We start from the raw sequence: 26,560 nt of genomic DNA, 5'->3' as shown, positions 1-26,560 counted from the left end.
TAATGTGATAATTAATATGGTTTGGTTTGTTTTCTATTTATCTTTGTTAAATATGTTCTTTGCTCCCCCTTTCCTTTTTTCTACCATCTTTTGGATTTTTTTTTTTTTTAATTTGCTCTCTGCTTTATTGGGCTCTTCACTATGCTTTACTTTAGTTATTTTATTGATTGCTTTATCTTATTACAGCCTATGTTCAAGTGAGAGTATAACACTTAAGTTCCTCAAAAATAATTTTATAATAGCACACATTAATTTCTCTCCTCCTGACCTTTATGCTAATGTTGTCATGCATTTTACTTATACATGTTATAAACCCCACAGTACAGTGTTATTTTTTGTTTGTTTAAATAGTAAATTATCTTTTAAAGGATTTGAATAAGATAAACAATTGATGTATTTACCTATGTAGTCACCAATTCTGGAGTTATTTATTCCCTTGTGTATATCTATATTTCCACCTGGTATTATTTTCCTTCTGCTTTAAAAACTTCTTATAACATTTCTTATACTATGTGTCCACTGGTGATGAATTCTTCCAGCTTTTATGTGTCTGAAAATATCTTTACATCACTGTTGTTGAAAAATATTTTAGCAGGACATAAAATTCTAAGCTGACAAGTTTTTTCATTACTTTAAAAGATAATACTCCACTGTGTTTTCACTTGGATTACTTCCAATTAAAACAAACAAACAAACAAACCTCTTTTCATTCTCTGTTGTTTTGTACATGTCTTTTATCTTTGGATACTTTTAGGTTTTTCCTTTTTTTATCACCATTTTTAAACAATTTGGTGATGATAAACATTGATGTAATTTTCTTCATGTTTTTTGCAACTGGGTTTCATCGAGCTTCTTGAATTTGTGGGTTTATAATGATTAAATTTGGAAAGGCTCTTGACGTATTTTTTCAAAAAAATTTTTTTCTGTCTGTACCCATCTTTCTCCTGTGGGGGACTCTAATTACCCACACCACATATTAGGCCACTTAAAGTTGTCCCATAACTCACCAATACTCTTTAATTGGGGAGGGAGGGTCCTTTTTCTCTGTTTCATTCTGTATAGTTTTTATTGCTATGCCTTCAAATTCACTAATCTCATCTTCTGCCATATGTAATTTGCTGTTAATCCCATTGAGTGTATTTTCCATCCTAAACACTGTAGCTTTAATCTCTAGAAATTTGATTGTTTTTTTTTTAATTTCTACTTAGCCCTTTAAATATATAGAATATAATCACAAAAATTGTTTTGATGTTCATTGCTATTAATTATACCACCTGTGTCAATTCGGGGACAATTTTGACTAATTGGTTATTCTCACTGTGGGTTGTTTTCCTATGTCTTGGCATGCCTGGTAGTCTTTGACTAAATGCATACTTTGTGATTTTATTTTCTTGGGTGCTGGATACTTTAGAATTTTCACAAATCTTCTTGAGCTTTATTCAGGAATGATGCTAAGTTATTGAAAACAGATATCCTTTCAGGCTTTGCTTTTATGGTTTGTTTGACAGATTGAGAGCAGTTTTCAATCTAGAGCTAATTATTCTCCACTAATGAAGCAAGACATTTTTGAGTAAGCTACCCAGTGCCTTATGAACTATGAGTGTTTCTACTTGGGCTGAAGGGAACAGGCACTATTTCTGGCCCTATATGTGCTCCAGGCATAGGTTCTCTTTATTCCATCTAGAGGATACTTTCCTGAGCCTCAGGTAGTTTCCTCACAGCATGTGCTGATCAGGATTTTGCTGAATATTTGACACCAGTACCCCTACACCTGACACACATTTGCTTTCTGTGCAGTTCTCTGCTCTTTGTCTTTCATCCTATTAACTCTCACTACCGTGATCTCCCTGGACTCTCATGTCTGTCTCTTCAATTCATGGTCCTAACTGGGCTTCACCTCAGTTTCCCTTCCATATGTCAGGGCCTGAACACTGTATCAAGTCAGTATGCTGGGGCAACACTGGATCTCACCTCTTTTGTTTCTTGTCTTTCCAGAATCATTGTCCTTTAACACCTGATACACAGTGTCTTTAAAACCATTGTTTAATGTATTTTGTCTGTTTTATTTTTGTTTGTTTTGGTTGTTATAGGTGGAAAGGTGAATCTAGACTCTGTAACTCCATCTGTGAGCTTTTCTTAAGAAGCAAAGGTAGTAGCAGGAAGGACTCTGAAATAGCCTATCATCAATGTCTTTATTTCTTTATATATAATGAGAATGGGTGGGAAATTTGGCTCAGATTATATATATATATATATATATATGTGTGTGTGTGTGTGTGTGTATATATATATATATATATACATGTATAAATATACATAAATATTATATATATATATATTTGTGTGTTTACATAGTTTTTTGTTTCTAAGATCATAAAAAAAAAAAAAAATAACACAGATGAAGCAAACACTGGTACCACAAACACATTCTTTCTCCAGAAACAAGAGAATTCCACTGGGAAATGCTCATTTATGGTGTGGTATCCTAGCCCAAGCTTTATCCTGACACTTTACACATCCAATTTCTCCACAGGGGTCTGATAGATGGGAAGTTTAAAGACCCAATATGTTATTAGCTGGGGAAATGGCAGTGAATGTGGAGGTAGGCCTGAACTAGTCATTTAAATTCAGTAGTAGGACAACAAACAAGAGGACCCTAACTTTCTGGCCCAACTTAATTGCAGTGTCTTCATCCTAAACCCCTACTACTTACCTCAATCATTAAGACTATTTTTATTGAAATACTATATGAAAAAAAAACCTTAAAAGAACAATATATAATATTAATAATTATAGCAGTATTATTCGTGCTGACAAATCCTTCAAAGAGTCCATAGTTCCCCAAAGAAAAATTAACCAGGAGAATGTAAATCATAGATGAGGAAATGAATCTAATTGTCTTGAAGCAGTAAGTATCTTTTTTACCAGACTTGGAGACGCTATGTGTCCACAAAGCTTAGCAATATACTCATGTCAAGGACAGCACATCTCTTCTGTCTTCTCAGCAAAAGTAGCCCTATTACTACAACCTGCTGCTCCTGTTCTACAATCTGCTTTGATCAATATTTTCTTAAGCTAGGAAGAAAGCTAACTGACACAGTTGGAAATGAGAAACTGGTCTTAGAAACCTGCTGACAGAGACTCTTAAAAACTGAGAACAAACTGAGGGCTGATGGGGGGTGGGAGGGCGGGGAGGGTGGGTGATGGGTGTTGAAGAGGACATCTTTTGGGATGAGCACTGCGTGTTATATGGAAACCAATTTGACAATAAATCTCATATATTAAAAAAAAATAAATCTGCTGACAATATAAGCTAAAAAAGACATGTTTGGAAAACTGGAATCAATATTTTCAAAATAATAATTTCTAGATTTTAAATAGCTATGGTTTGGTCTCCAATGGTAAGTCAATGGCAGCTCAGAGTATCATATTATGAATTATAATAATATGAAGGATTCTACTGATTATGGTCTCATCATGATGCTCATAAAATTCTAACTCTTGCTGCTACTAAAGGTAGTCTACACAAGTACAGACCCAGAAATCTGAGTCATATTATGACTGAAATATATGTTCCTACTAGTATTCAATGATGCCTGAAAGGATATCAAAAGATACCAACATACAATAGTCAGATATAAAGTATTAGTGTGTTTTTTTAATACCTAATATAAATAACAAAAGGAATTAATTGTATGAAGAAAGCCCATCTTGGTTAGGTAGCCCAACCTCAATACTAAGCAGGAAGATTAATCTCTCGAACATAAATACTTAGTGAGACACATCACTGCTGTGACAATAACTGACTTTCACTGCAAGGTTTATTGATCTCTTAAGACAGATTATCCTTTGTGGCTACATTTTAAAATTTTTTCTTTAATGTTTTATTTATTTTTAAGAGAGAGAGAGAGAGAGAGACAGAATGTGAGCAGGGAAGGAGAAGAGAGAGAGGGAGACACAGAATCTGAAACAGGCTCCAGGCTCTAAGCTGTCAACACAGAGCCTGATGTCGGACTTGAACTTGTGAACCCCGAGATCATGACCTGAGCTGGAGTTGGACGCTTAACAGATTCAGCCACCCAGGTGCCCCTCATGGCTACATTTTTAAAAAGTCCTTCCCCATAATCTTCTCTAGAAAGCCAAACTCCTTTATTAATTTTTTTAACAACTTAAATTTAAAACAAGGTGACATTTTTCCAAGTAAGTTTGGTTACATCAGTGGTTCTCAATTTGGAGTGCTTTTGCTCAACCTTGTCTCCCAGGGGACACTTGGCAATGTTTACAGATGTTCTGGCTGTCAAAACTGAAGGCAAGGGTGCTAACTGGCATCTAGAAGATAGACGGAAGGATTCCACTAAACAGTTTACCTTGTACAGAATGGCCCCCTAGAATAAAGAATTATCTAGTCTCAAATGTCAATAGAACTAAGATTAAGAAGTGATGTGTTAGATGTGATGCCGCTAAACTCTGTATAAATTCCAATCGGGAAATACCTTTGCTGCTGACTTTTAAAATTACATTTGTTTTAAGAAAAAATAACTAGTCTTATTTACTGTTTTTAAATAACCTCTTGCAATTGCTTAGCATTTTATCCTTTACAAAATCCTTTCATATGTTTTAATCTCATTTGCTCTTAGATCTGATGAAGTTATATTTTTCCTGTTTTACGACCAAGGGCCCTATTGTACAAGAGGCTTAGGAACTCGAGCAAGGTCACGCAGATTCAGATTCTGGATGAAAAATCCAGTGCCCTTTTTTGGTATCCTACAGCTGTGGCATTCTTGTTAAGAACATTATATAAAAAGGAATTTAAACATTAAAAAACCAAATCATTGTGCATCCATGGTGATATGACTCCAGAAGATAGATGTCATATGCTCTAAGGATGGAAAGTGGCAGAGAAAAGGGAATAGGTTGGGTATTATGGGAAGTGGGAAGCAAGGATGGGAGATAAGGAGAAAGAACAAAGACATTACTCAAGACATGTGGATAAGTACAGAAAGATCCATAAGTTTAAAATGACTACTACTTCTCTCTGAAAATCATTCTTTGTCCAACAAACGGGAAAAGATTCTTATGAAAACATAAAATGGATAAATGTGCTGAGTCCAACCAGAAAAAAAGAAACCACATTCATTACTTCAAACAGAGAATCTGATACAAGGAATCTTATTGTATAGGTGATGGAAAAACTGAGAATCCAGGGATTAGCAACCAAAGGAAGCCATAGCACTTTTAAACAGACAAGAGAGAGGAAAAGGTATTGCCAGGGCCCAAGGCTAATTCCATGGTAGACTTATCCAGCAGGAGATGGGACGTGGGAGGATACTTAGTTGTTGCAGGGAACAATGACTATGGCAGAAAGAGAAGGGAAGAAATACACTGGTTTCTTCCTTCCTCCCACCCTTGAGGTTCCTGATAGTAGGTTCCTGGCTTAACCCAGCAGGTAGTCAGCTGACACAGGGGCTTGGGAAACAACCTGGAACTGACTAAGATTTGGAGCAGAGAAAAGCAAGGGAAGGATCTGAAGGAAACAAGCTCAGAACCATCACATTGGCCTGTGGGCATTTTGCCAATGCAAGGATACCACAAATTAGATCAAGACATCAAGTAAACATTCCAGTACTAAATCACCTTTTCCTTCAAGGTAAGAAAAACATCTTAGATTTACCCTGGAACAAACAAATAAGTACACTAAAATTCAAACTCAGAAAAGGAATTTGACAGATGAAGCACAAAAACATTTTGTGTAAATATCTAGACCTAAGTAATTACAACTGAGAGAAATAACAAATAGAAACAAACAAACAAAAAAGAAGCAAACAACCCAGCTCTAATAGGTGTTCAGAAAGGACACTTGGATTTTGTCACATCTCTTTTGCACACAGTAGGCTCTATATTCAAAGTAGAAGCAATTTCTTGCTGAGCTCTTGATAACATGAAAATGAAAACATTTGTCACCTTTTCCTCTCAAATTCGTAGACTACAGCAGAACACAGTTTTTAAAAGGCCAGCCTAATTTTCTTTCTGGGAAAAAACAAAACTGAGAAAGTAGACTAAAGAGGCAATAATGTATTGTTGTAGACTCTCCTTAACTGGTTCACTATGTGCACTGAATATGCATAATTTGATTTTAAGAAGTATACTGAAATTGTAGAATCACTACCAAAAAACAAGGTATCATAGAAAGTAAAAGCCAAACTTCTAGTGGCTATTTCAGTTAAGTAATGCTTAATATTTAGAAGAGACATAATCTAGGATAATTACTGGGGACATTTGGTTTCTTATATATACTCTCCATCTGCAATAGTGGGTGATCACAAAAACCTCCAGAAAAGTATAGCAGTAATGCTGTTTGTAACTGAGGCATAAAAGGCCTCCAGGGAAGGAGATACCTAAAGTAGATAAATGTGAACAAGGCACTTAAATATAAAAATGTAAAGTATGATTTCTGGTAGCTATCCTGCCTCAGATACAAGTGGGCCTCACTGGTCAGTCCCAGCACACAGGGTAAGACTGTAGCATCTAAAATGCAGTACTGGACCTGTCACTTTGAATGGAGGAGCCACCAGAGAGCTGGATGCAGCTGCAGACTTACGAGAGTCCGATGTGCAACATCATCATAGCTACAGGGTCAAGCAAACAAATGCCTAATCCAAAGCTGTGGTCTCCTGGGGGCCGGGGGCTTTAAGATAGTAATGGTGGGCCCACAGTGGTAGAAGGAGCACTATGAAAGCAAATCCAGGCTCTTGTGATGCTGTGAAATCCCAGCAGGCCGGCTGGCATTTGTAATAAAAGGAGTGTCTGTGTGAACAGAGTGAATAAAACGTGAATGACTGAGACAGGGGATCAAACAGAGAAGCCCAGCTATTAAAAACTGGAAAAGAAAAAGATTTAAGTGATGACAGGAAGTAGAGGGGAGGGCTTGAACCTGAATCAAGTGTGGAAGTGCTTATGTCCTTCCCTTCCAGAGCCATTTTTTAAATCCTTTTAAGGTTCGGGTTCTCACTAAATAAAGGCACAGCCCCCAGAGCCTGTAAGCTTTTCCAGGTTTTATAAGATTGAGTGCAGGAAAAGAAAATGTCTTGGCTCTAAAATATGCAGAAAAATGCTAAATGACATTAATAAATATTTCAAGAGGAAAATTATATGAATCTCTTTCATTTTGCATAACCAGACATTGTATTTTTCATGTAGGGTATGGTTATATTTTCGTGTTTGACAGGATGTGGGATAAGGCCTCTAAAAGAATTTCCAGGGATTATGTAGCCCTTGAGTTGGTCCATCTTTAGCCTGGCATAGTTCAGGCAGGGAAGGTCAAGAATGTGTTAGAAATTCAGTAAGGATGGGCAGGCAAGGAGAGGAAGGCAGAAACCCAAATCACGAAGCCCAAAAATGTGGGGGTGGGGAGAAGAGGGAAGCTTGGGGAAGGGTGTCTGAGACAGATGCGGAGGTTGGGTTTGACCGGGTGCTGGGAGGTGCAGCAGTGTCCCTGAAGATGGCACAGTCTCGTTTCTAATTTTGGAAATGGCCAAACCAGGGTTTCCAAACTGGCAGGCAGGCTGGCAGCAGAGGGCTCTGACTAGCAGAAAGAACCATCTGGAGGTAGGTGGCCACTTGATGTTATGGAGGGGTATGAATGCAGAATTGGTAACAGCTAGACAGCAGGTCTTAGTTTCTAAAGGGGGTAGGTGGCAGAAGGGAAGAGAGGACTGAGCCGAGAACTCAGTCCTTCTAAAGCAGCGAAGCAGTGAAAATCAGTGAGTCAAGGAACACTGGGTGCATAGAGGTTCCAAGGCTCCCAGGTTCACCTAGCGTGATTGGCTACTGGGCAATCCTAGGAACATTCCTGGAGCTCATGCAATGGGACCTCTGGGACTACTAGATCAGGGGTCTGGGAGCAGGGCCCCTTGAGAGGAGTGGTGGCTTTGAGTGAAACAGGTCATTGGAGATTATTCTGGAGGCAGGGCCCTTTAATGTGTCCAGAGAAAATGGCCATGGAGCTGTTGTTTAAGTCACGGTCAGAGGGGAGTAAACTGAAGTGATCCCAATTTTCAAGGACAAAGCTAGACAGGGAACCATCCAATGGGATTTGCAGGGGCAGATGTTTAAGTAAACTCCCCCAGCCATAAATTGCCCTGATAGGCAGAAGGGTGTGTCTCTCTGGGAGGGGACCAAAGACCCTGACCTGGAGACATTGTGATGACTGAGCGGAGATAAAAGAGGAGGAGACTGAGTAGCTGTACTTCTAGAGCCATTTGAGGCTGCTGCAGAGGCTGGTGACCTCTAGCTGGAGAGCACAGTGGAGAGCTCTAGGCTTCCCTTGGGACTATTTCCAAGGTCCAGAATCAACCACAACTTCTCAAGTTACCTGAGAGCAGAGCAGGGGCAGGGCCAGGACACCAGCAGAGGAGAAAGAGCTTAGCTAGCCAAGCTGAAGAAGACAGAGGTCACTAGGGACTACTAGATCATGGCAGCAGCAGCCGCCTGGATCCTGGCACAGTAAATGATTTCCAGCAGCTGTAAGTAACCTTGAAGAGAGCAAGTTCTCAGGGAATGCCTGGAGGGATGCTATAGAAGCTTTGGATAATCCTGTCACAGAGATCATTTTTTGTTGTTTTTCTCCTTATTAATAGTTGTAAATAGAGAACTTGTATATAGGGTAACCAAGGTTTTTCCAAGAGCATTTATTGCCTAGGTAGACGTACAGTATTGCTCTTTCTCATTCATTGGGTATTAGTGATCCAGAATCTAGGGATAACTAATGTTTTAAGAGCCTCAGAATGTTTCAAAACTGATTAAAATTAATATTTAATTGAGTGGCTATAAAATGTAACAATGCCAACCAGTGAACTGCAACTCAACCCTTATTCTTCAAATGGTGATAGAAGAAAATCAGCAAAAATCATCTCTTATAGGAGACCTCATAGATTAGCCAAAGGACCAAAGCATTAAATACATGAATGCATATTTAATTTGAAACAAGAGAGTATCCTGAAATATTTGACATAATGTGGCTGGGGACATGAAAAAAAAGGTGCCAAGGAAGGACTTAAACAAAAATGATCCTGTTCTCATAATTCTGGGTGGGTCCTATCTCAGTTTTCTGGGAATGATTTTTCAATAATAAGTATATCAAACTTACTGATCTTTTCTTGCTATAGGCATCAGTACACAAGGGTTTTAAGTATTAATTTAGAATTCTAAAGTTTTTGGATCCTCAAAAAAATTTTTTTAATGTTTACTTATTTGTGAGAGAGAGAGAGGGACAGAGCGAGCATGGGGAGGGGCAGAGAGAGAGAGAGAGAGAGAGAGGAAGACACAGAAACTAAAGCAGGCTCCAGCTCTGAGCTGTCAGCACAGAGCCCGACGCTGGGCTCGAACTCGTGAGCTGTGAGATCATGATCTGAGCTGAAGTCGGACGCTTAACCAACTGAGCCACTAAGGTACCCCAAGTTTTCAGATCTTTAATAGATGAGTATCATATAATGCAAAACTACTACAAAACTAGGAATTCACAAGCAAGGTAAAAAAACAAAGAAATGGAGACATGGAGAGAGAAAATGAAATTACATGTAAAATAACTCACAAGTTATTAAACAAGAGCTTTAGTGTTTTCTTTCAAATAAAGAAGCTAAAGTTTATAACAGTAATAAATAATGAACAACCAAGTTCTTTTCTTTCAAAATAAATTCCAAAAGCTACATGTTATGTTAAATGTTTGATCACAAGTGTTAGTTTATGAAAGTAAGGCATGAGTTTGGTTCCCTTGAAGAAAATTCAAGATAGGAGGGGATAATAGTTAGAAAAATATGGGGAAGCCAGCTCACTCGGAGAGAAGAGTTTGGTGGACCACTTTAGGAAGGGTGAGGGTAATGGCAAAATGTCCAGGGAAGCACAGAGAGTACCTCACTTAGGATTCATGAAGTATATTGTGTTTGCTAAAAAGCATGTTACTACTGTCTGGACTCTAAACCCAATATAGTAATGAATTTGCAAACTGTTTGCCACTGCATGCTTTAGTTTTTAACAGCTAGAATTGGAAAATGATAGTACAAAACAGGTGGTAGTATGGAAGGCAGTGGTCAGTCCATTGTATGGTTACCCAGTCATGAAATGGGAGCATCTCTGAATTCACAAAAGAGGAATAAAATGCTGCAGTCACTAAACTATCAAAGTGGGATGCTTGGTTGGTTCTTCAGATGAGCCCCATAGAGTTGGGTCAAGAAGATCCACAGGCAAGTTCTGATCTGTGCTCATGAAGCTCAGAAAATGATTCTCCTGATCTTTACTAACTGCGAACCTATTAATTACAATAAGTAGAACTTCTAAGTTGTCCACTGAGGAACCTGGATGGTTTTCTATAGAAAACTGACAATGAACAGAAAAATGAGTACCAAAAGTTTCCTGTTGTCTAAGGAATTGGATGACCCTAATGGTTAATGCCTCAAGCAATGCAAACCTGATAAATGACCGGTGGAAGCATACTATGCTCTATACTAGTGATAAAACTGTTACTTACCTGTATAAAAACCACTTATGGCGGCAATAAACTATAGCCTAGAATAGTGTAGTTTTTCAATAGGTATCCAATAACTTCGAAATCAAATCAAGAAAGGTAGTTCTTTAGGGAATTGTTACTATAGAACAAGCTTTAATCCAAGCTTATTGACCGTAGAGCCATCTTTTACTTTGCCAAACCATCACAGTTTTATTATTAGCATTAGTTACAAGCCATATTTATTCTTTATCAGAGGCTGAAGTCACCAAGAAAAAAGAATGGTATGTCATAACACTACACAGAGATCAAGCCTAGGGAAAGGACTCTATGAGAATACTGTGAGGAGCTATTTGACATCCTTATAGTAAAATCACCCCTAACTAGAACCCAGTCAAGTGTCAAGGGTAAGCCAAGTCCCCACTCGTTTCTTAATTCCCAACTGAAAATCTACCTCAAGGATTTACTATAATTTGATTGATTGAGTATATTACATGTATTAGTGCCTAACAACGAGTGATCAGTGGAAGAGAGGGTGTGACAGAATCTTAAGGGGTTGAAAGAGCTATAAGGCCTGGGCAAAAATTATACATAATTTTCACTGTCACATATCATAAAGTTAACAGAGACCTACAAGAGTACAGCAACTAGTTTTAACTTTTTCTTTGTTTGGACGTGAACTTTTTCACTAATATTTCCTCTCCCCGCCAGTCCCTAGCATAATAACGGTCACTTCCACTTCTGCTTTTTAACTTTTGGCTAAGTCAATTTTGAATTTTATGGTTATGCTGATCTTACCTTTTTTTCTGAAAATCTTTGATGCTGGTTGTATCCCACACGTTTTGGGTGTTAAATACGTTGAATAAGGTAAAGTAGTATTAATTTGAAGTGAGAGAAATCTGCTTTCCCAGTATTCAAACTCCACTCACCCTTGAATGAGTTACTTATTACTTCTGATCCTCAGTTGCTTTATCTGTAAGGTGGGAATAATCTCCACCATGGAACTGCAATGAAGTTGAGAGGATTTAAAAAGATCGTACAGGTCTTTGATTACAGTGCTCAAAATAATGTTTTTCTTCCACCTCTCTTTTTGGGGGGAAAGGAGGTAAACAGTTCACGGATGCGCAGTTAAAGTGAAAGGAATGCGGGCGGGGGTCCTTCAATGATACTCGTGCCTGCTTTGGTCCCTCAAACCTCTTTAAAGGAGAATATTCTTGGCAGCTACAAGTTTTCTCTCACGAATGCTGAATGACGTTCTGTTTTCACCTTTCTTTAAACTCCATAAGGCAGTCTCCTCATCTCTTCAGACATTTGCTTAGATACAGCATAATTTACCCACGTCAGTCATGGGATGCCACCTGTTCAGTGCTTTGCAAGCAACCTCGGCTGCCTCTCGGCGGACCCCCTCCCTTCCTAGGCCTGAGACTTCCTTTTGAGGCTCATCTTCTCTAACCGAAAACCGTTCCACTGTGGCACTTCATTTGCCTACCCGGAGTCGTCTGTATTTCTAGCTGGAGACGTACACTGCTGTTTTTGTTCTATCCCTTCACATAGTTACGGGCTCGCAACAAGGGTTTAGTAAAAGTTGCATATTGGCTTTCTAGTCTGCTACAACCTCAAGGAAATCGTACGGAGAAACAGTTGGCCTCCTTTCGCACCCTACGTCTCTCGACTAAAGAGGCGTTATCAGTGGACTTTTTAGGTAAGGAAAGTTTAAGGCTGGGTCGAAGGAGATCCCCGCCAGGCGAGGTAACTCATCCTCTCCACAGCGGCCGGTGGGCGGACGCGCCCTGCTGAGAGCCCAGCGCCTGGCGCAGGGAGCGGCGGTGGCTTCCAAAACCCGGCGACGGATCCGGGCCGGCCCGGAAGTGCCCGGCGCGGGAGGGAGGGAGGAAGAGCCTTGCGAGCCCACGCCGCCGCCGCGCGCACGCGCCCTCGCAGGCTGGGGCTGGGGCTGGAGTCGCAACTCGGAAGCCGGAGCCCGGACGGGCCCGGGGCCGGGAAGGGGGGGGCTGCGCGGGGGCGGGAGCAGCGGAGGCGGCCGCCCCTGGCGGCGGGTTTGTTTATCCCGGGGAAGAAGTTTAGGAGCGGGAGATAGGGAAGCAGGGCGGGCCGGGGAGGAGGGATGCGGCTCGGTGGAGGCGGCCGCCACAGGGACTCGCCGCCATCACCTTCGCTGCCGCCGCCGCCGCAGCCGCCGCCTCAGCGGGAGAGGAGCCGCTGCCGGGACTGCCCGCCGCCGCCCCGCACGTCAGGGTAGGTGCCCCTCCCCCTCCGAGGTCCCCGCCGCACCTCGGTCGCCTGCTCCTCCAACCCCTCACCCCTCCCACTCGCCGGCGCTGGAGCGAGGCGGCTTTCTTCCTCACTGCGCCCCCATCCCTTTTGGCCCGGGACCCCTGCTCCGGCGGCGTGCCTTCCCTTTCTCAGGGCTGCCTTCCGCCCCAGCCCCACCCTCCGCCCTCCGGGCCCGTCCTCCCCCTCGCTAGTCTCTGCTTCCCCTGGCGATCCCCCGCCCCCCCATCGATTTCCCAGCCTCCGCCTACCAGGATCCCCTAGACTTTCCTCTACAAGCCTCGCCCCTTTCCTTCTCTAGTCGGCCTCCTCTATACCTGTATACCTCCACTCCCGCCCTTTTATTTTCCCCACCGGGAGTACAGCCCAGAGAGGGAAGCCCCAACCCCACCCCCACCCCCCAGCGTCCTCACCCACACCTCTCATCCGAAACATATGTATGTGTGAAGTTATTCCCATTAAGCCCATTTTAGGGTAAATTCTCCGCTCTCCAGCCAGACCATTCAGTGTTTACTGCGGTGTTCATGCAACCTACCTCTCCCTCCAAGCACACATTGCCGTGTCACAGATTCTCTTTCAGGTTCACCAGGTTACATTAAGCTAACTCTGTGGTTCAGGGTCCAAGTCTTCACTTTCCCCTTTTATTCCCTTGTGCTATCCTTTCTGTTAACTCTTCTTCCTCTTGAGCCTATGTGTGCTGAATAAAGGGAAGGGAATGATCGAGTTTTCTCCTTCAGAGCAGTAGAGTCGGTACACATAAGATTCACCTTTTGCTTGGCCTAACTTTTGGCTTCTTTCTCTGTGAATTGTGTCATTCAGCCATAGTTTTTAGGGTTTTGGTTCTTTGTCTATATTTGAATAATCTTGGGCCTAGATATCCTTTATAGTACTTGTCTTCCCGATTTTTCCTTGCAGCTTCAGAATCCACTGTTTCTTAGAAATTAAGTAATAAAAGGTTTATACTTTGGGAAATTACATCTCCGCTGCCATAATGGGAAAGGTGGAATATTTCAAATTATCATCCTGTTTATTCTTGAGAGAAATGGTGCCTAATGGTTCAAAGCTCAGATGTAGCCATACTGCCAGGATCTAAACCCCAGCCTTGCCATTTACCAGCTCTGGCCTTGGGCAAATTACTTAATCTCTTTATGCCTCAGTATTCTTACAACTATAAAATGGGGATAGTGATATACTTGATAAGATGGTAGTGATAATTGCATAACTTAATGCAGGTAAAATACAACAGTACCTGGCACGGTAAATATTCTTTACCATCTCTTAGCTTAACTTGGTTTGGCTAATGGTAGGTTATTTTGGGGGAAGGAAGGTGGGAATAGAGAGCTGCTTTTTGCTCTTTTTTATCTAACACCTTTTTTGATGTAGGTATGATTCATATTCTTTTACTGTATAAATTAATTCCTTCTGGTGTGAAAAGTGCAGTTTTAGCTCCCTATTTTCAGGTAAGTTACCAGGCCACAAGCAGGTCAGTCCCAGCTTCAGGTATCTTTGTTTTGAGAATAAATGAAATTGAAATACATAGCAGGTTTATCATAGTGGAAAATGAGGATTTTACTGATAAGAATTTTAGTATGCTACAAATTAAATACTGAAAACTGTTCACACCCATCTGTCCTTTATATTGAATTGCTGTTCATGAGGTTGGCTTCATTCAAAAGACTAGTGGCTTTTCTCTCTTAAGATGTTATGTTTGTTAACATGACCATGCCTTGATGTTCCCCAGATTTTACTCACTCTTTAAAACCCTGACAATTTTTGTCTTATCTGCTTACTTCCTGGGCATTATTATTTTCTTGATACTTTTTTTTGTAACAACACAGTTAAAATCCAAATAGGTACTGTTTAGTATTGTTATAAATAGTGATATATGCAACTATCAAAATAAAGATGTTTGCCCACATATAGCTTAAAATTATTTTTTGTGTCACCAATGAAATGTACTCCAAACTTTTGAGTGACAGCGCCTTTGCTTATGCTGTTCTCTGGCCTACAATAGCCTCTACTCTTTTCCCTACATACCCAGAGTCTACCTATCTTCCACATCGTTTTTGTCAACACTGGTTTCTCTGTCTCTTGGTTTTCCTCCTGTCTACATTCTGCATTTTTGACTTTGAATAATACAAGCCCTGGTTCAAGAAAAATGACTCCTCTAGAGAAAGACTTTGGAAGTTTATAGGAATTTTGAAGGTGTGGAATAAAATTGACACTCAGCATCTACTCTGTGCTAAGCACTCTTCCTTTGGTTTTGTATATATTCATTCATTCTAAAAATATTTAATAAGCACTTACTTCATGCCAGGCATTGAGGATACATAAGAACAGCCCTTTTGAACCAAGAGTTCCAACGAATATCAAGCCCTAATGCCCTAAGGCATCCAAGGTATGTAATGAATTGACTCCTCTCCCGTGTACCTGAGATGGTACTAGCTGTCTACCTTGAGAGCGAGAACTGAGGAAATAATCACTTAACTCAGTTTCTGTAGGGCTTAATTCTTAGCGAACCCTGGCTGAGAAGAGCTCCGTCAGCAAATAATAATATGAACTCTGCTTTTTTGCAATTTATTTTAGAATGGCACTGACAGACAATAAGCCAGTAAACAGATAAAATTATTTTATAAGAGAGCACTGGTAATATTACAGATAATGATAATCACACTTATAAAACCCTGTGCCAGGCACTGTTTTGAATAACTTAATGTCTTGTTTAAACCTCCTAACAATCCCTTGAAGAAGGCTTTATTATATCTCCACTTCACAAATAAGGAACCTGAGAAAGTGAGAAATTACTTAACTTCCACAAAATCATACAGCTTTCTGAGCAATGAAGCCAGACGGTATTGTTGTGGTCTATTACCTTTTGTTGTCTCTCAGATCTTCCAGTTCCTTGTTGGTTACTTTACACAAAGTTCTTTACCTTTCTGGGTTTTGACAGTGAGGTTTTCCTGTCTTTTTAGGTTGTTTAGGGAAGTAAAGGAGTTGTAACTTTCGTAAAGCGCATGGTACACAGACTTATCCCAAGTCTTGTGTATGATTAGATGTTGAAGATACTTGCATTTTATTCACTTACGAAAAGGTTATTGAACAACTGATCTGTGCCAGGCACCATGCTAGGCTCTGGTGAGGTAATCGAAGGAGTCTACCTGTATTCATGGAAGCAAAAGCTATTGGCATAAAGAAACTAAACAGATAGTTACAAAAATAATGATCACAATTATGATAACTGCCACACAAGAAAGTTATTGTAAGCAATGAAAACCCACTAATGTATCAGGGAATGCTTCTCTGAAGAAATGACTATTAGGCTAAACCTGAAGGAGTAACTGGAGTTACCCAAGTAATGTTGGCAATTTCAGCTTTTTAAAACTGAAAAGTCCTGTAGGGGCTGGACCTTAGTATGTGAAGCTGGGTGATGTAAAACATACCACAATGGTTAATCATTGCTAAGCATTTTGTACTTAAATACCAAGTGCAGTGGGAAGCCACTTGGTAATGTTAAAAGGCTGAATAAGTTACTTACGTTTTTACTATAAAATATCACTTGGCGGCTCTGCGGAGGACAGATTGGAGAAGGGCAAGCATAAATGCAGGGAGACCAGTTAGGCCAGTGCTTCTCAAACTCATCTGTGGAGAACAACCTGTTTTGGATTGATTTGGTTTCTAATCTGTACTGGTACTTTAGTGGCACAGAATATGAATGACACAGAAATGAATGTTGTGGCAGTGTCAAATTGGTATAAATATTTCTAAATACTTCTCTCGGTTTCTGTCTTTATCTTGTCTCAGACCAGTAACAACGGTTCATGGACCAGTGTTGGTCTATAAACCACACCTTTGCCAGGATGGCAGTGATAGAAAGTAGCTGGATTGGGGGGAAGTAAAATTGATAGGATTTGGTGGTGAATTAGACTAAGGGATCTGGAGGGAGGAGAAGGCAGATTTCCAGGGTTGGTGGTTCTTGTGCCTAACATAGGGAATACTGGGGAGATGAGCAGTTTCTTGTTTATTTGTTTCTGGGAAGTAGAGAGAGTATTGATGATAGTTCAGTTGGGAATTGTTAATATATGGCTTTCAATTAATATCTTAGTGTGGGCAGTGGGGGATGAGATTCCCTAGGGAGAGAGGTAATAAAGGAATATAGTAGTCCCCTATGAATCTTCAACATGAAACATCAGGGAGAAAATAATGGAACAAAGGAGACTGAGAAGATGTAACCAGAGTTGGGAAAAAAATTTACCCCAAGGCAGGAGACTATTTGAGAAAGAAAGGAGTGGGTAATCAACTATGTCAACTGTATTGAATCAAGCTGAGAAATCAATTAAGTTGGTAACTAAAAAGTACACTTTTGATTGAACAACATGAAGAAAATTTTATATTTCTCAGTAGTTGTCCATCCATAAACTAGTTGGTGATGAATTTGTTTTAATCTGCCAAAGCAACAGTCCTAAATTTAGGATAAAATTATATTTATAGCATGAGCCATCTTCCTCACTTCAGACCCGTGTTTCCATTTATCACCATCTAGATGTTCTATAAGTATCTCACATTCTTTCTACAGCTCATTTATTCAGAGCATATTCCAACAGAATATGCTTTTTAAGTACTATTAGGCATTGAATACTAAACTTTTAGAAATGCAATTACACTTCAGAAACTAGGGGAAATGGACAGTTAAATATTGTTATAGTGCGATCAGTGCTGTCGTTGCAGCTTATTCAGGTTACCTTGGAAGCACAGAGAAGTAGCATCAGAGAAGGCTTTCTTAGGAGAATGACACTTGAGCAGAGTGTTTCTGAAAGACAAGTAGAGAGGTGGAGAGGGCAATGCAGTGTTGAGGGGTTCAAAGAAATGATAGGTATTTTGGAAGCATGCAAAGTCAAGGAATTGTGGCTCTAGCATGTGCATCATAGGTTAGAGAGCTTGACTTGCCATTCAGAAGTTCTTTTCTTGAACTTGTATACCTCTTTCTGTTTGCCATTTTGATTAATATTATTACCACCCATATAGGCACCAAACATGGGGATATCTGCTGATTATCTTCAAAAATTAAAGATGATCTTTGTTGTAGCACTTATTGTCCAAGGTGATGTTTTATTTTTACTGGTTAGCTTTATATTTTATATGTTATAGAATCATTAAGTAATTGATAGCATAACTTAAATATCTGTTATGCTTTAGTGATTTTTTTTTTTTTTTTACAGGAGAAATTTTATATGTATAACCTTTTCTCAAATGTAGAGAATTGAAAATGAAGGCCTTGGTAAGAATTGCTAAGAGTTTGCTACCAAACCTCAGGTATATGGTCAATGATGGTGCTTTTGGACTCAGAAACAGTACCCTGAAGCCATAAATACTATTTTAGGTAGTTGTCTAAATGTCTCTGGATTTACCCTCTTGCACCAGAGGAGGACACAGTTTAATTGCAGGGATTACTTTCTGAAAAATACTGCAATAGGCCAAACCTAATTGACAAGATCAGTCTCTTAGAAAATAGTGTATTAAAAGGGAAAATGATGTTAAATGGATTTTAAAAACACAGTAATGGGGCACCTGGGTGGCGCAGTTGGTTAAGCGTCCGACTTCAGCCAGGTCACGATCTCGCGGTCCGTGAGTTCGAGCCCCGCATCAGGCTCTGGGCGGAGGGCTCGGAGGCTGGAGCCTGTTTCTGATTCTGTGTCTCCCTCTCTCTCTGCCCCTCCCCCGTTCATGCTCTGTCTCTCTCTGTCCCAAAAATAAATAAAAAACGTTGAAAAAAAAAATTTTAAAAACACAGTAAATATTCTAGAGTTCATCTGCTTATTTATTTATTTATCGTGAGAAAGGGAGAGAGTGCATGAGCAGGGTGAGGGGGCAGAGAGAAGGAAGAGAAAGAACCCAAAGCAGGTTCTGTGCTGTCAATGCAGAGTCCAACGCGGGACTCAAACTCAGGAACCGTGAGATCATGACCTGAGCCAAAATCAGGAGTCGGTTGCTTAATCAACCAAACCTGACAGGCACCCCTAGAATTCACCTGCTTTAAAATAAGAGGGAAATGGGCTTTATCGAAACTTTCTTCTGAATTCAGTGAGTTATTGTAGAAATGTTGCCTTTTTTTTTTTTTTAAGTTTATTTATTTTGAGAGAGACAGCTTGAACGAGGAAGGTCAGAGAGAGAGAGTCCCCAAGCAGGTTCCACGCTGTCAGCATAGAGCCCGATATGGGGCTTGAACTCATGAGCTAAGATCATGACCTGAGCTGAAATCAGCAGACTCTTAACCAACTGAGCCACCCAAAATGTTGCTATTCTAATCTGCTGAGCAGTCTTGCTTAAATTTTGTATTATGAAAATTGTAACTTTTTAAAATTTTTAAAGAAAATTGTAACTCTTTAAGTTTATTTTTTTTGTTCTTACTGGCTTTAGTATCTTTTGCTCTTGCCTTCTCCCTGGTTTTTAGTTCTTTAAATCTTACTGAGTTCTTGTAAAACAACTGTATATTTTTTATATATTACGATGGTTCTTAAAGGTGTACTTTTTCAGGGCTTTTATTTATGTACATGTGTAGAGCTCCTCTTTCTTGCCTTCTTCAGACTTGCCTACATGTTCTAAAGGAGGACAGAATAATTATTAGTATTATGTTCTGAATTATTTTCTATAACTACTGCATGTGAAACAAAACTTTACATAGGTAAAAGATAGATTAAAAAAAATTGTCTACAAATATGAAATTGCATTACCTTAGACCATAGTTGGGGTAGGTTGTTTATATACCTAGAACTAACATATAATGGGAGTAATTTATCTGTACAATATGAATATGCTTAGAAAATCTTCCTTTGAGGTTGTCATATTTGTTTTCATTCTTTGTTCGATACAGGAATAAACATAATCAGGAATGACGATTTAAAAAGAGATGTTTACTCTCCTATTAAGTAATGTAAGATCTCAAAGGTTGTAGTATGACTGAAAAGTAGTATGATGCTTTTAAAATACTAGAGATTTGTTAGCAAAGAAGGAATCATTGTTTCCTCTCTGGGTATATTTTTTGAAGCAAATTTAACAGTTTTCTATTGTGTAGATGCGTTTGTGCTTCTCTTACTCCCCCTCCCAAGGGAATTAAGTGATTTTTCTTTTTCTTTTCCTTTTTTTTTTTTTTTCAAGGTAAAGAGTACAATTGACCCAAGGCACTTTTTTCACTTGTAATTTGGTTATAATTTTTGGTGTTTTAGTGGGAAATTCCCCTGAAAGGTAAATAGTTTTTATCATGTAAGTAAAAAACAAAAACAAATCCACAAAACCATTATTGAATATAAATTAATTCTGAAATTGTGAAGGCACGTATCAACACAGGAAGCTTCCAAATAAGTTAATTTATTTTAATTTAATTAAAATTTTGGTAGCAATTAGGATCAGTTTATTTTTTTTTTAATTTTTTTTTAATGTTTCATTTATTTTTGAGACAGAGAGAGACAGAGCATGAGCAGGGGAGGGTCAGAGAGAGGGAGACACAGAATCCAAAGCAGGGTCCAGGCTCTGAGCTGTCAGCACAGAGCCTGACGTGGGGCTCGAACCCACGAACTGTGAGATCATGACCTGAGCTGAAGTCGGACGCTTAACCAACTGAGCCACCCAGGTGCCCCCAATTAGGATCAGTTTAAACCTTTTTTAAAGCTAAAATGGCAGTTGAACTTCAAGTTTAGTATTCCCAGTTTTGTTAGATCTCAAGTGGAGTGTGGGCATACACTAACTGGATTGGTCATTTCTCATTGCATTCAAAATGTATTATTTAAAACTTGAATTTTTTTTTTTTTTTTTATGTGAGCATCTTATCAATGGCATTTGAGAACTGGCTTGAATCAAAGGGTATTTGGGAATATCTTGGTTTATGCTTTATTCTTGATGATTTTTATTTTCTCAGGTGTCTTTATTTTCACCATTATTTTTTGTCTGCTCTTCCCTATTGCAAGTTCCTTATCAAAAGTTTCATCATCAAATTGTCTAATGAAGCCAGTATTTTTTCCTAGCAAAGTATAACCAAGTTTATTTGAACACGGATATGAGAAACTGACAACTTACTATGGTGTAAAGGTATTTTTACATGGAATTTTTTCATAGATCATTTTGGTTTACAGGGAAGAACTGCCCCCCCCCCTTTTTTTAAAAATTTTATTTATTTAATTAGAGAGAGAGCGGGAGAGGGGCAGAGATATAGGGAGAGAGAATCCCAAGCAGGCTCTTCACTGTCAGCACAGAGCCCGATGTCGGTTCCAACTCATGAACTGTGAAATTATGACCTTAGCCTAAACCAAGAGTTGGATGCTTAACCAACTGAGCCACTCAGGTTCCCCAGAACTTCCCTTTTTAAAACTTTTTTTTTTAATGTTTATTTTTGAGACAGAGAGAGAGAGAGAGAACCAGCAGGGGAGGGGCAGAGAGAGAGAGAGGGAAACACAGAATCCAAAGCAGGCTCCAGGCTGTGAGCTGTCAGCACAGACCCTGACAGCAGGGCTCGCACTCATGGATGGTGAGATCATGATTGAGCCAAAGTCAGACTCTTAACCAACTGAGCCACCCAGGCGCCCCCAGAACTTCCCTTTTTTACCGAACTTTTATCAGACATTATGTCAAGTACATTAGGTATTTTATGCCATTAGGTACGGGTAATACTATAAGGCTTTGAATTGTACTTACCATCAATTACCAGATGCAATATTATTTAGTACCCCAGAGAGAGAGAGAACACTATCAATTATAATTGTAAAATGCCACCAACTTTAGAAATGTTGAAATACGGGGGGAAAAATGGGCATCTTAGATTTAATGAAATGTGGCATTAATACTGCCTCATTTTATGATTAGCACCCAAGATCCTCAAAATACTAACCTCCCAAAATGAGATGAAAATTTATCCTGCTTTACCTCAAAGCTTTCTGAATTCTAAAATTCTGCTACACTCTAGAATTCTAAAATTCTGCTTTACTTCAGAGCTCTCTAAGCAGCATAGCACAGTGGTTAAGAGCATGAATCCAGACTGCTATTTAACAACTTTGTGAATTTAAGTAGTTACTTACCATCTCTGCCTCAATGTTCCTGTCTATAAAATGGAAATGAAACAGTACTTATCATTTGAAAGAGTTGTAAGTAGTAAATGAGTTACATTTACGTTTAGAATAGTGCTTTTTACATAATTACATGTGTAAATGTTGGTTAATTAGGAACAATATTGCTATTTTTGATGTAGGATAAGTAGATGATTTGCTTAAAAGATAGGGAAAAGGGGCCTTATCAAATGGGTCTTTGGTATTTTGGGCACACAATGAAGATAAAGTATTGTTGATTTGTCTTTTAAAACTAATGTAAGATAGCAGTCTTGACAACTTTGATATCTAAATTACATTTCTATTTTCATAAAAATAATACTGTATAGTTTCAGCTGAAATCTCCTTTCAACTGTGTTGTGACATAGTTACTCAGAATACTGACATGCTATGATGGATGTCTTGAAAATAACCTGTGATATACTTATGATTCCTGTCAACCTCATAAGGAATTCATTCAGAAATATTTTTAAAGGGTTTCAAACTAAAGAACCATGTTTTAATTTTAGTTAAAACATCCTACTTCCGCATAGTGAAGTATATGGAGTAAAAATAATACCGAGGTAGTTTTTGTTTACTTTGATGGTTTCATATGTTGATGATTTGTTGGTTCATTGAGATATAAAATCTTAACGTATACTTTAATAATAAAAGTAAGTTAAGGGACCCCTGGGTGGCTCAGCTGGTTAAACATTTGACTTTGGCTCAGTTCATGATCTCAAGGTTCATGAGTTGAGCCTTGCACCAGGTTCTCTGCTGTCAGTACAGAGCCTGTCTCCCTCTCTGCCCCACTCCTGCTCGTTTTCTCTCTATCCCTCTCTCTCTCTCTCTCTCTCTCTCTCTCTCTCTCTCTTTCAAAAATAAACAAACATTTAAAAAAATAGGTTAAGACCTTCCTTTGAACTTCTTGATTTTTCTCATTCTCACTTTCACTTTGTTTTTATTTTTTGTTTTGAGTGCACATCATTCATTTATTCCACAAAGAGTTATTGACCAACTGTTGAATGTCAGGTTCTGTGTTTACAGTGATGCATTGGAAATAGCCCTTGACCTGTAAGCTTCATTACTTCGAATCTATTAAAACTGTCTAGCCATTGAGTGTTTAGGCACTGTGCTGCAAACTGTATATGCACTCTTTATTTTAATCCTCATGACTACCCTGCTAGGGTAGGTCATTACTTTTCAAATGTTTCTTCTAAATGTTTGGCAGAAGAGTGAACTCTTGGCTGATGGAAGGGAGGTGAAGATCTGAGTGGTCCAGGTAATGGTGGAGTGGGGGAGAGCTTTGGTGTTAACATTTTGTCCAACTTTTAGTGTTTTCTTCTAAAAAGGATTTGACTCTTGCATTCTGTTACCTTAATACAGCATTCTTTGTTTTAATATAAAAATGTTTTTAAGTGAGCAAGAAGGAAGATTTTAAAAAGTGTTCTGTCCCAGTTTTAGACTGGAGGTAACATGGCCCTGAGTACAGGATTTTATTGCAGACATCCAGGCGTCAAGCTGCTTATTTATTTATTAAATATTCGTTGTTGTTTTTTTAATTTTAGGTAAATTTTTACTGAAGTTTAATATCCATTTGAAGACATGCATACAGCATCATACAGCATGTACACCTTTATGCCTTGCTTCTTATCCAAAATATTTCTTTCTCTATGATTCATTCATGTAGTGCATAGCATAACTTACTCATTCTCATTGTTCTGTAGTATTCTGTCCCATTGTATGACTGTATACACCATAAGTTATCCGTTCTACTGTTAGTGAACATATAGGTTGTTTCCAGTTTTGAGCTACAGTGAATAGTGCTCCTATAAAATATTCTTGTGTGTGTCTTTTGCTGCTGCATATGTATTTCTGTGGGTTATGTTCCTTGTAGTGAAACTGTTTACATTGTGGTGTGTGCTTGTGTTCAGGTTTAGTATGTATTATCCAGTGTTTTCCAAAGTGGTTGTGTCAATTTATGTTCTCATCAGTAGTGAATGAGAGTTCCATTTGTCCCACATACTCTGTAACATTTGCTTGATATTGTTTCATTTATTTAGCCATTCTGGTGGTTGTAAAGTGGTATTGCATTGTGGATAAGCTAGTTTTTCAAAATAAGCATGATTCCTTTCTCCATTTGTACCACATACCCCTCCCACATGCACACCCAGGAAAAGTGGAATAGAGACATGTTTATTTTTACAAAACCCATCAGATGATTCTGGCTGCCTTGTCAGTTGATAAGATGCTGAATATAAAACAAATTTAAGTATAATTTAAGGAAAATGAGTCTGTCATGAAAATGATAGCTTCACTATATAGTTCACTGACTTTCTGACAGATGGCGCATTTCTCCCTAACTATTGCTAAACATGGGAATGGTTTTAAGATTTTGCAAGCTGGTGAAAAGTTTTGTAGGCTAGTTTATTGAATGAGTCTGCAACATTGGCTCAAAGCTCTCATTACATAATGCTGGAATGCTCTTGCTCTTACTTGACTGTCTACCCAGATTGTAGGTTGTGTAAGTTCATTTGTGTGTGCGTGTGAGGTTTTGCTACCCCTTAAATAAGGGAAACATTGTCTACACAGCAGAGCTTACTCAGCTTTCAGATCTTGAAAATTGAGAAAATTTTAACCATATGCCCACAGCATGCTGTATGCTGTTTTATATTTAATTTCTTATTATGTATGGAATTTTTTCTTGTGTCAAGAGAAGGCAGTGTTACTAATATATTTTTCATTATTGAATAAAATAGTGAAAACCAAGGATTCAAAAACTTATTTCCTCTTGTGTATCCTTTTCAGTATTACGATTGTGGTTATTCCTCACTGAGTATAGATCATTTTAGAATTATATGTAGGGAAGTGCCATTCCTGCACCTTTTGTTCTTAATTAGTTGTTGTTGATTTCTTCTATTAAGACACACATAGACTCAAGTAACTGCCGATAAGGTACTTTTCCCTTTTTAACATTTTCATATACCTTTTTTTATATGCCTTTTTATAGCTTTTATATATATATATATATATATATATATATATATATATATATTTTTTTTTTTTTTTTTTTTTTTTTTAATTAAGTAGGCTCCATACCCAATGTGGGTCTTGAATTCATGACCCTGAGATCAAGTCTCAGGCTGAACTGATTAAGCCAGCCAGGTACTCCTGGCTGTATAAAATATGTATGTATGTATGTATGTATGTATGTATAAAATAGCTTATATTTTATATCTGACTTCATTTCTTACTGCTGCAAAATACTGTTCCTGGGTAGAGCAGCCATTTGGTAAATACTTGTGCTCTACATGTTCTTAAGTAGTTACTGATTATTGCTAGTCATAAGAACCTTGGAATTATTAGCTCATCAGAAGAGCTGAGATGGCATTCATGTCCTTAGAGTGTTCCCATGAGGTACAAGAGTGATTTAGTTTATTTTGCAAAGCATTTCCTTGTGAGAGAGGTAGGGCTGGTAAGTGGATGGCAGTAATCTCTTATTAAGTCCAGTTCAACCATGTGCTACATCATTTCAGAAAAGACTGGCTTAAAACCCAGGATTTCCTAACACGTTGTTCTTCATAGATCATTTTGCTGTATTTCTTTCTCTTTTCTTTTTGACTTCTTTTTATTTCTTTTTTTTTTCTCGTAAACTAAACAGCTTTGTGAAATGTTTTCCTTAAAAAAAAATGTTTTTCTTTAAATTTTTAATGTTTGTTTATTTTTGAGACAGAGAGACTGAGCTTGAGCAGGGGAGGGACAGAGAGTGAGAGGGAGACACAATCCAAAGCAGGCTCCAGCCTCCTAGCTGCAGAGCTTACTCGGGGCACAAACCTATGAACCTTGAGATCATGACCTGAGCCAAAGTCGGTTGCTTAACCAACTGAGCCACCCAGGCCCCACAAAAATGTTTTTCTTTAAATTTTTTTAAAATTTTATTTATTTTGACAATTTGTTTTGAGAGAGAAAGAACTAGTGGGGGAGGGGCAGAGACAGCGGGGGTGGGGGGGTGGGGGGTGGGGGGTGGGGGGTGTGGTGAGAATCCCAAGCAGACCCTGCACTGTCAGTGCAGAGCCCCATGCAGGGCTCAGACTCACAAACCATGAGATCATAACCTGAGCCAAAGTTACACCCTTAACTGACTGAGCCACCCAGGTGCCCCAAGAATGTTTTTCTTTAAGGAAAATGAAGTCATTTTAATGGTGATGGGCATGCAGGGTGTAATGATGTAGACATAAAGATTTCTATTACCCTTTATCCTAAGGCATGCTATTTTGCCAATTTCTCACCTAGATTTTAATAACTAAAAGGTTCCAAAAGTGTATTTTCTCTTATCTTATGGAAATTTTACTCCAGCTGCTGCCATGCTCTAGTCTAGTAATATGTGAGATACATGTGCAGTAATGAGTTCTGCCTTTAACAGGTAACAAAATATGAAAGGAGTTTAATGAGTATGCCTCTTTTTTTCTAACCCTTCTCAGATAAAGTGTAACTAACACCTTCCTTTAATGACAGTATCAGGATGGGGATTTCCACGATTAGAAGTGGGCTGGAACCTGGGTTGCTCAGTCGGTTGAGTGTCTGACTTTGGCTCAGGTCATGATCTCATGGCTTGTGGGTTCATGCCTCATGTTGGGCTCTGTGCGGACAGCTCAGAGTCTGAAGTCTGCTTCAGATTCTGTGTCTCCCTCTCTTCCTGCCC

At 39.0% G+C, this 26,560-nt stretch overlaps 1 protein-coding gene and 1 long non-coding RNA gene across 5 annotated transcripts in view; one reads left to right on the top strand and one right to left on the bottom strand.

The window, feature by feature from the left end:
- Positions 1 to 11,652, bottom strand: part of LOC125173122 (uncharacterized) — a 90,902-nt gene extending 79,250 nt beyond the window's left edge. Inside the window, exon 1 of the long non-coding RNA XR_007154933.1 lies at positions 11,297 to 11,652. This is a non-coding gene — a long non-coding RNA (uncharacterized LOC125173122). The remainder of the gene's footprint in view (positions 1 to 11,296) is intronic.
- SPOPL (speckle type BTB/POZ protein like) overlaps positions 8,287 to 26,560 on the top strand; it is an 82,280-nt gene continuing 64,006 nt past the window's right edge. Inside the window, exon 1 of one of the 4 annotated variants that reach the window (XM_047871989.1) lies at positions 8,287 to 8,522. The gene's annotated coding sequence lies outside the window, so the exon portion shown is untranslated. Of the gene's footprint in view, positions 8,523 to 12,117; positions 12,201 to 12,578; positions 12,755 to 18,148; positions 18,168 to 26,560 lie in introns of those variants that run through there. The other 3 variants (XM_047871988.1, XM_047871987.1, XM_047871990.1) reach the window with 3 other exon arrangements.

The sequence above is a fragment of the Prionailurus viverrinus genome, chromosome C1 (genome assembly GCF_022837055.1).
Source record: "Prionailurus viverrinus isolate Anna chromosome C1, UM_Priviv_1.0, whole genome shotgun sequence".
NCBI classification, from domain to species: domain Eukaryota; kingdom Metazoa; phylum Chordata; class Mammalia; order Carnivora; family Felidae; genus Prionailurus; species Prionailurus viverrinus.
This window is presented reverse-complemented; position numbering and strand designations above follow the sequence as displayed.